This window comes from Andrographis paniculata, unplaced genomic scaffold (genome assembly GCF_009805555.1).
Source record: "Andrographis paniculata isolate CXL003 unplaced genomic scaffold, ASM980555v1 Contig72END, whole genome shotgun sequence".
NCBI lineage: Eukaryota > Viridiplantae > Streptophyta > Magnoliopsida > Lamiales > Acanthaceae > Andrographis > Andrographis paniculata.
The window spans coordinates 1,342,288-1,352,618 of NW_026137609.1; positions in this window are offsets into that span (position 1 = coordinate 1,342,288).

Genomic DNA, 10,331 nt, shown 5'->3' on the forward strand with positions numbered 1-10,331 from the left:
GAATATTATTTTAATAATTTGTATTTAATATTAAATTTATTGTTAACTCTTATCTACCATGTATATTATATTGAATTAATATATATTCGAATATTTTTTTAAAAATAAATTAGTTAATTTTCAAAATTTTAAAATAATTTGTTTTTTTAATATAATATTTTTATTTATAAGTTAATGTCTAATTTTATTTTAAAAAAATATGTTTGAATAATTATAGCTGATATTTCAATGACTATAAATACTAATTATTGAATTAAATTACTTTTTACTTATTTATTAAATTTGCAATAATAAATTAAGATAAATGATTATCTATTAAATTAAAAAAAAAATAAAAGTTAGTTTTTAAAACAAATTTTTTATTTTACTTTAGCATTTGTTATAATTTGTATAATATTATGACATATATTTTTTATATAATAATTATATTAAAAATTGTTACATAATTATTATATAATATGCACTAAATTTATAATTAATTTTTTTAACTTATAATTTTGATTTTTTGATTTTTTATATGTTTATATTACTATAAATACTTTGTATTTTTTTACTTCTATTATATATACCATCTTTAATGTAGATATGCTGCTGACGATACTATTAGTATAAATTTAAAATTATCACACAAATAATTCTAATTTATCTTTCGATTTTAACTATTCTATTTCAAAAATTTACAAAATCAGACATATTTTACACGTATAAATATACATATATATATATATTATTTCATTGTTAATTATTTTAGCATACTAATATCTTTTTTAAATATATAACAAGAAATGATATATAATTAGTATGTGTTTATATATATATAGTACTAATTATATCTTCATGAACAAAAAAGAAAAATTTATCACATAGTAAATTTAGTATTATTTGTTGATTAGTTTTAAAAATATTTGTACGATTCTACAAAACATTTACTAATATAATTAATTATTTATTTAATATTTCAACAATTTATACAAACCGTACATTGCACGGATTTACACGCTAGTATATATATATTTATAGTTCATTAATTTCCTTTTTTCTCTGAGGGTCTGTTTGGTTTTTGGGTTTAGGAGGGGAGAGGAGGGAAGGGGAGGAAATTATAAAAAAAATTGTGTTGTTCAAACTTTTTTAGAGGGGATGAATTTTATCAATTTTTTTTTTATTTAATTACCTTTTATATATTTTATTAGAAATTTTATAATATCTTTCAAAATTTTAATATTTATTTATTTTATTTTTAATTATATCAAATAAATATTAATATATATTGAAATTATATTATATATTTTGAAATAGTTTTAATTAATTTTTTTAATCAAGTTTAATTATAATAATTTTTAATAAATTACAAATTAAGCATATAATTATATCTATAATATTAATATTTTACTTCTTTTTTTTTTCATGTAAGATGAGCATATTATTGTAGATATGAGAATTTAGATAAAATATTATTAGTAAGTAATTAAGAAGTGTACTAGTAAAAATAATTATTGTATAGAAAAAATAATTATAGATTAAAACTAAGATAACTAAATAGTTTAATTAATATTAAAAAATTATAAATTATAAAATATTAAAATATTTTATAATATAATTAGTTTATATAATTTTTATTATAATGTTATTATTTATACGTAAAAGTATTGTTTATCTTTATTGATAAATTTAATAAATAACTAATATATAAAGTATTTGATTCTTCCAAGACGTAATAATGTAATTATTATTTTTATTATATTAGACAAATATATTTTGTATCACATTTTATAAATAAATTAATCAAATTTTATTTAATACTTTTATTTTTCTTTATTTATATAACACGGGGTAAAACAGTAAAATTATTATATTTTTCATTCCCTCCCCTGCTTAACCAAATACAAAAATACTATTTTTCTTTACCTCCCCTCCCTTTCCTTTTATATGAACCAAACACACTATTACAATTTTAATATTCTTTCCCTCACTTCTATTAAAATTCCTCCACTCCCTTCCCCTTATTTGAACCAAACAGTCCCTGAATGTGCTGGAAGGAAAGATTATTTTATCAATATTTTTTCATCCTCTTTGCAAGGTTGTAATTTTTTTCATTTTTTTTTATTTCTTTTATTATTTTGTAGTATTTTTATTTATTTTCATAGATTTACATATTTTTATATTTTTTCATCATAGTTTAATATTTTTATTAAGATTCAACTTCTCATCTTATTATTTTTCTTAAGTTCATATACTTTTCTTCAATTTTTGTTATTTATTATCTAATTTATTATTTTTTTTTACATCATAGCCTTCTATTTTTATGCGACATGTGTTTGTTTGTTTTGTATTTTGATTTGAAAGAAAATGTTTTATATAAAGTATAAAGAATTGTTAATATAAAAATAATAAGTATATGTAAATAATTCATCAGCAATTTTTTCACTCGTTTTGTGGTATGTTTTTCCATAATTTACAATAAACATAATTTTGAAAAAAAATTATATATTATACTCTAATTATTTTTATATTACTTATACAATTGTATGTACCTCATATAAAAAAATATTTTTTCAAACAATTTTACTAAACAAACACACCCCTGGTTGTTAATGAATAGTGAATGAAGGAAACTTGAAATGTTATTTCAATGAATATAATAAATGACACTCTTTCCGTTCTAATAAAATATATTCATTTGATTTTTGCGTGTATTAATATTTTATAAATATATAGTGTAATTGACTTAGCATAGAGTCTAATAAAGATAATAAAATAAGAAGTACTATGGTATTTAACGGAGAAGTACTTTTAGTTATAAAAAAAAAAGACAAAATTAGATATTTTTTAATTGAACAAATGAAAATAATAAAATAAATATATTTAACTCGGACGGAGAGACTATATCGTGGTAATTAATGAAACATTTTCAATTTGTTTTGTTATGGAATGTTTAATCAAATAGCTTCAAATCTCATAAAATCAAATTGAAAAAGAATTGAATCAAATTGAAAAAAAATGGATTGAATCTCCAATTGAATATTTGATGTCAAGAAAAAATTATATATAAAAACAAAAAGATCCTAATCAAATAATTCAATTACTATTTCGAATTGAATACAAAATATTTTATAATATTCAAAACTTATCAAATATCTAATCGAATATTCGAATAATACAATACGAATATGTGATATTAGTTTCGATTCGATTAGTTTATAATTTCTCATCTATCTGTATCTTTTCACACAACCTCGTAGGAAATTTGTTGTATTGTAATATTGTCATATAGGTGCCATCTCATCTCAAAAGTCAAATCAAACGAGACTCACTCCTTTCTCCTAATTGGTTGGCACTACCATATACATACCCACACTGGCTAATCCAGGTTGTGTTTGCTTTTACCAAAACTACCTGTTAATTCTCCATATATAATTTTGTGTAAGGGTGGGGTTTACCCTTTAAACCCAAGACCCGACCCCAGACACGCAATATCACTCCTTCGGTTTTACATATCATATTCATGTTTGTTGTTTTTATCTGTTCCATATTTCATATTATTTTTTTTTTGAAAAATAATTACATATTTTAATCTGATTTTAAACTTTTTAATTTTAATTAAACTAATGAGTTATCTTAATCTTAGTTTATAATTATTTATATATTATAAGATAATTAATTTCACTAATATATTTTTAATTATCTACTAATTATATCATTTTTAAAAAACCGTGTGGGACAGTGGAGTATTATACTGCAACACAAAACTTCTAGATACTAACTAAAGGGTTGTACATTATACAGAGTAAGCATGAAATTATATATGGTGCTTGGGCTTTTTGACTTTTTGTGTTGTTCTATATTGTCTCTTAATCGTTATTGGGTTATAAACTAAACTAAACTAAAACTTTCTGTAGGTTCTGAATATTGAGATGAGAAAAAAATCGGATGCTTTAAATATTAATATTATTTGAAATATTTGATTGATTTTAGTTAAATTATACCTGATTTGTATACATATTATTTATTTATGATTTGCAGAAAAATAAAAATAAAAATAGTAGAATCAAAGGGAAAAGACAACAAAAAAGTCCAATGAGTTAAAAAATTAATTAAAAGTTCAAGACCCAATTATTACAAAATTATGACAAAAATAAAAGAAGAGAATAAGAGAAGAAGACGCAACTTTACACAAATGAGGAGGAGAACACAACGCAGAACAGTCCCGTGAAAAAATCGCGCAAGAGCGAGAAGAAAGATTTTTCAAAGAAGATTTTGAGTTCTTCCCATCAATCCGATCTATAGGGGATGTTTATCTTTACTTTCTTTGTTCTTCCTAGTTACTTTTCTAGTTTAGTTTAGAAGTGAAAGAAACAATTTGGTATGAATTTGTTAAATTAGACTCTATTTTGATTTTATGATATTTATTGGTTTCTAAATATTTATGTGATTTTTGAATTTAATGTTTAATAATATTTGATTTGGTTGGGTATTTTGGCAAAATATTTCAATTAGATTAAATATTAACTGCTAAACTAAATTAAGCGTCCTTAGTAGGTAATTGTTAAATTGAATTAGGCTCTTCTAGTTTGCAAAGCAGTTAGACTAGTAAATTATCTGTGTCGACACTAGGGTTCTAGTTTAATTAGGGAAGCAATTAACGTGCGTATTTAGACTGTCGAAAAATTAAGGAAAAGTTGGTTATTAGGCGAGTGTCGGTAACTATAACTAATTTATTTAGAAGCAAATGAAATTAAATATTTATTGATGATCAAATCTAGTATCCAAGTTGTCAATTTTATTTTTAGACTTGAAGCCTATTTTTATTGAATTTAGATTTTTAGTTTTTTATTTTAATTTTTATTTCCGTCTTCCAAACCCCCCTTTTATTATATCTATATATTACACAACCAAAAATAAAACTTTTTTTATTTCCTGAGGAGACGACTCTACTTCAGTTATACTATGTTATTTTTATTATGGAAGTAGGTTTACTTTATTTAAATTTCATTTCTAGACTTGAAGCCTATTTTTATTGAATTTATATTTTAGTCGTAGATTTTTAGTTTTTTATTTTTATTTTCATTTCCATCTTCCAAACCCTCTTATTATATCTATATATTACATAAAAATAAAAATAAAACATCTTTTATTCCCTGAGGAGACGACTCTACTTCAGTTATACTACGTTATTTTTATTATGGAAGTAGGTTTACTTTATTTAAATTTTGCAGCGTGTGACGAACGCCTGATAAATTTTGGCGCCGTTGCCGGGAATTCTAATTGATTTAATTTATCTTTGGTTGTTTTCTATTATTCTTTAAAAATTGACTTTTTCTAGTTTATGTTGAGATCTGATTGCACAGGAATTTTGCGTTTCGATCCCGAGATTAAGAGGATTGTGTGTCGATTGAGAAAAGAAACTAGGGAGCGTCGCCAAAAAGATTTAGCTTGAGAATCATCTAGTGATTTGAGTTCTGACGAGTTTGAGCTAGAAGAAGAAATAGATCAAAGGATACTAAGGGAGCTGACAGCTCCTAACTTGACTCAGCAGCATCTCTGCACCACATACCCGACAGTCGATGGTAACTGCTTTTGAATTGAAATCAAGACTAATCCATATGTTGCCTTCTTTCCATGGTTTGTCAGGTGAAGATCCGCATAAGCATATTCAAGAATTTGATGTCGTCTGCACAAGTATGAAGCCACCAGGAGTAACATAAAATCAAATTAAACTTCGTGCTTTTTCATTCTCACTAAAAGATGCTGTAAAAATTGACTATTCAATCTACTGGCCGGAAGCGTTACTACGTGGTCTGACATGAAAAGAAAGTTTACTGAGAAACCCTTTATTGATAAAGGTGCTACAAGATAATGTTTGACATATCAAATAAAATATCACTATAGAAGAATTCATTAATTACATGGTCCATAGTTTTGACGGGAGAATTTATTGAGATACAAAAAGTTTCACATCGGAAAAAAAAAGAATCCATTAGTTATAGTTTGCAAACCATGTGTTATTGTAAATTATTCAGCCGAGTAAGTTATACTAGACAAATTTTGTATGAAATATACACATGAACAAAAGGGCATCGACAAGATTTGAATCCATAAGATTACAAGTACAAGTTCATATGCTATACCAATTCAGCCATCCCTTAAGGGACGACAAGATTCTTATTCTTAAGGGGGAGGATAGAGGATATCTTTTTGTTATTATGTGGTCGTTACTTCTTTCTTTCTTTCTAGTAGGCATTCTTAATTTATCAGAATATACCCTTTGTAACGTGCCGGAAGCTGACACACTCGGCGCCCAGGCCCAAAGGTAGAAGTCAGCCGTCCCTTGTGCGCAACAAGCCTGGGTATACCGTATATTGTGGGATAAATAAGGCGGCACAAGTACCTACACCAAGATATATACCGTTGATTAACCATACAGGACTGGGGCTCGCATACATGGGATAGACTATGACCGAGAACCTGGGCAGAAATGTCAGTTTGTGACACTCCCCCCCACTCCAAGTCGCAAACGCCATCCTGCGACGCCACTTGAGTGCACCGACGTTGTTTCTTGTACGTTGGGCATGCCTCCAGGCGTCACTCTATTGACCTTTTCGCGCATACCCCTTTGTGCTCACCAACTGCTAGCGAGGTTGGATGATGACTCCAAATATGAGCATATTCTTAGCTTGACAAAATTGTGTATTACTTGAATTTCTGTATAAAAACCATCATAATAACTTGTTTATATCGCTTGGCATGATCCAGAGTTCGTTGTTGAGATTATTAACGAATTTTGCCCCTTTTAAGCGGTATTCTGGTGCCAGAAAAGTTAAAGGAGACGCCACAAGCGGCAGCCACTTCTGCTCGCAAGCGACCACTGCATCACCTAGAAAAGACTAAGGCATGAGAGACAAGGGGTAGCTTCCACCGATCGCAAGCGACAGTCTCTCCCGCTTGCAAGCGACGGTCCAGAAGCCCACCGCTGCAGAATGACAGCAGATATTGACTAAATGTTCCAACTGCAGCGGTACATCCATTCCATTTCCAGCCAACATAAGCAAGTCTAGCTGCAATGATGCCCTCCAGCCCTTCGGCAAACGAGGAAGATTTGAGCCTTTACTATCCTACGCAAGCGAAGCGAGCACCCTAGGAGTTATGGTCAACAATTGCTTCAACAGAATAACTGCCATCAACCGCCTAACTGCCTAGCGGTTGGAACTGCCGTGCAACTGCCTACAAACGTTCCTTTTCACCTACTATAAATAGGGCCAGATATCTCTATATAAATATACTTCAATCTGGAGTATTTTAGCAATTAATTTATGCGCAATCTAGTTGTCTTCTTGTTCTTCGAGAACTCCAACCCTGTAAGGGAGTTTTCCATAGGAATGGCCAAGGGAGTAGGGAAGACTTTACCGCTTTCTTAGAGTAGCTTATTGCTTTCAATCACAGCTTTGTAGGTTTAGCATTTCCAGATTTATTAGTAAGTAATGAAATATCATTCAGTTTTTCATCTACGTTTCTTCCCCATTCTCTTCATACTTATATAAATTTTGAATTTAAAGGATTTCATTTCACTGGTTTAGAGCATGAGAAGAATTGATTATCTAACCTTTTTCTTTTGCCAAAAGCGTTTTCAAGGTAGTTCAATGTAGTTAAGTACGCAAGAGCCTTTTCGACTTGCTTAACTACTGTTCTGAATTCAATTTTGATTAAAAAGAGGTGACAGAAGGGTAAAGCCACTAATGAGGCAGAAATTGGGATAATTCATGAGGCATAGACGGTGGTCTATTAGGTCACAGAAATTCCTAGCGATAGTAGGGTTTCTTTCTTATAATATTCCGATTTTGGGCGTCATTGAAGTCTTGTTATAAATCCCTTAAGGTCAAATTCCAGTGTGAAGAATTCTTTACAATTCAGTTTATATATTTACATTATTTCCTTCCACCTCTTCTGTATTATACATATACCTCCGTTAACACACTTACTCCGCTCGTTCATTAAATCCAGGAAAACCTAGCCATTAAGTAACGCAGAAGTCAGACACAATATCTCTCCCTCACTTTCCATCGCTTACATATATACATATATACATATTGTGCCATCCACTCATGTCTCGTTCACTCGGTAATCGTCATCCACTCATGTCCCGTTCACTCGATGATCGCATCCGCTCATGTCCCGTTCACTCGGTTACCGCTGGCACTTCACCGCTCACCTCCGCCCCGCTCGCCTCCGCTCACTTTTTACTGCTTTCACTTATCACTTTCCTTAGACTAGAAATTTGGATCCGCTGCAGCGCGGGTCCTTTACTACATTTTTCGTTGTTTTCTCAAGATCTTACTTGTTTTGAAATTCATGACTTAAAATCCTTGTGTTCGACCTAAAAACTCACCAGTAAAAAGAGTATAAATAATTATAATAATTACTCAGGGTTTACAACCACAATTTTTACTATATCTGACCATTTTCTATAAACCGTCACTCATTGACTTTGGAATATAAATTTTTTGTAAAAATATACAAATTATGTTTCTAACAAATTTTAGTTATCACTTAACATTCCATGGTTACACTACACATGATACACTTGCTAGTAGTAGGGCCGGCCAACACTAGAGTCTACAGGCGCCGGGGCATCAAAATATTATTAGCCCCTGTCTGTGGTTGATATTAACAGGAGATAGCAAATTCCCTTTTCCTTTAATCTATTTATTTGTTTGTTTGTTGAAATGAAAAAAGAAAATGGGTGGTTAGAATGAAGAGATGTGATTGGTGTGTTTAGGGGAATGGATGGATGAATCTATATGTGAATGACAATGAAATCACTAACGACATTACTTAATGAACTAATGGGAATTAATTCCACTGATGAAAAGCTGCTTGAGATCACAAGACTTTGATTAAAAAAAAGTATATATACTTTTTAAAAAAATATTTGATTCTTCAAGTAGTGTTTCTACGATCGATCAATTGACTGATTCCTCCCTCCTATTGGACGGAAGATATTAATTGTTTTCATTCGTCAATAAATTATATAATAATTACAGTGTGAAACAATAGGAGAAATGTAATATATATGTATATATATATATATATGTGTTTAATGGAGGGGGAATAAATAATACTCTCTCCGTTCGCAAACTAATATTCTATTTTTTTATTTGGAACGTTCAACAATTATTGTCTTATTTTCTTTTTTAACACAAATTTTATATTTTTACCGTTTCATTTATTACTTATAATCTCTACCATAAAATTAAGGACAAATTTGTCAATTTCTAGCAAAAAAGACAATTTCCTAAATATACTTTAGAATAATATAAATTGGACAAGGGAGTAATAATCAATCATTAATTAATTAATTGATTGATTGATTGATGGATGGATGGGGAGGGAGGGAGGGACAGAGGGATGAGTCTCGATCGACTGACTGCCAGTACTGGCTGACGACGCTAGTTGCACTTTAGCCTCAAAACCAGTGGAAGTGGAAGATGCAAGGGGATGGAGATATGGGAGATGCGTTTGTTTGGTCCGGTCCCATTTCAATTCATTTTATTTCATTTCGTGTCGTCTGTGAAGTTATGGATCACCAGGGCAGGGCAGGGCAGGCCAGAACAACCAAGCTCAGCTCCGTAGTGGAGTCTTTGAAAGAAACCACCGAGTAAGTAAGAAAGAAAGATAGATAGATTAATTGCTAATATATTTCAAGTAATTAATTAGCTAATGATATAATCAAGAACAGTAGAGGTTGTTATATATTATTGACATATATTCAATCACACGCGCGAACTCGTCCTAATAAATTAGTAGTATTGATATACGATGCATTCCAATCGCGACGTACAGATTGAGGATGAGAATTCAATCATATATATCCATGATACGAATCGATAGTATGAGATGATATACAGACGTACGTATAATTCAGATGGATCAGAAAAGTAAGCAGTGAGTGAGTAAGTGATTCACCCAACATGCATGCATCCATCCATCATCACTACTCATCTGATCTGATCTGGTCCTCCTCTCATCTCCCCCCTCCATCCATCATCGCTTAATTACTTTGCTCCTCGTCCACCTCCTAATCTGCCATTAATTAATTATGTTGTCATCGCTAGCTGACCAAGTGTCGACTCATCATCCACGTTAATTAAAGTGTGCATGTCCCTCTCTCTTTCTCTCTGTGTTTGTCTCGTAATAAAAGCAAGGATATACACATATAATAATAACAGCAGCAGCAGCAGCAACGACGACGACGACGACGACGATAATAATAATAATAATTTAACGAATGTTATTGGTTTTTTGTCTATTTGCTGCTTGATGCCTCACGCCAATTCATC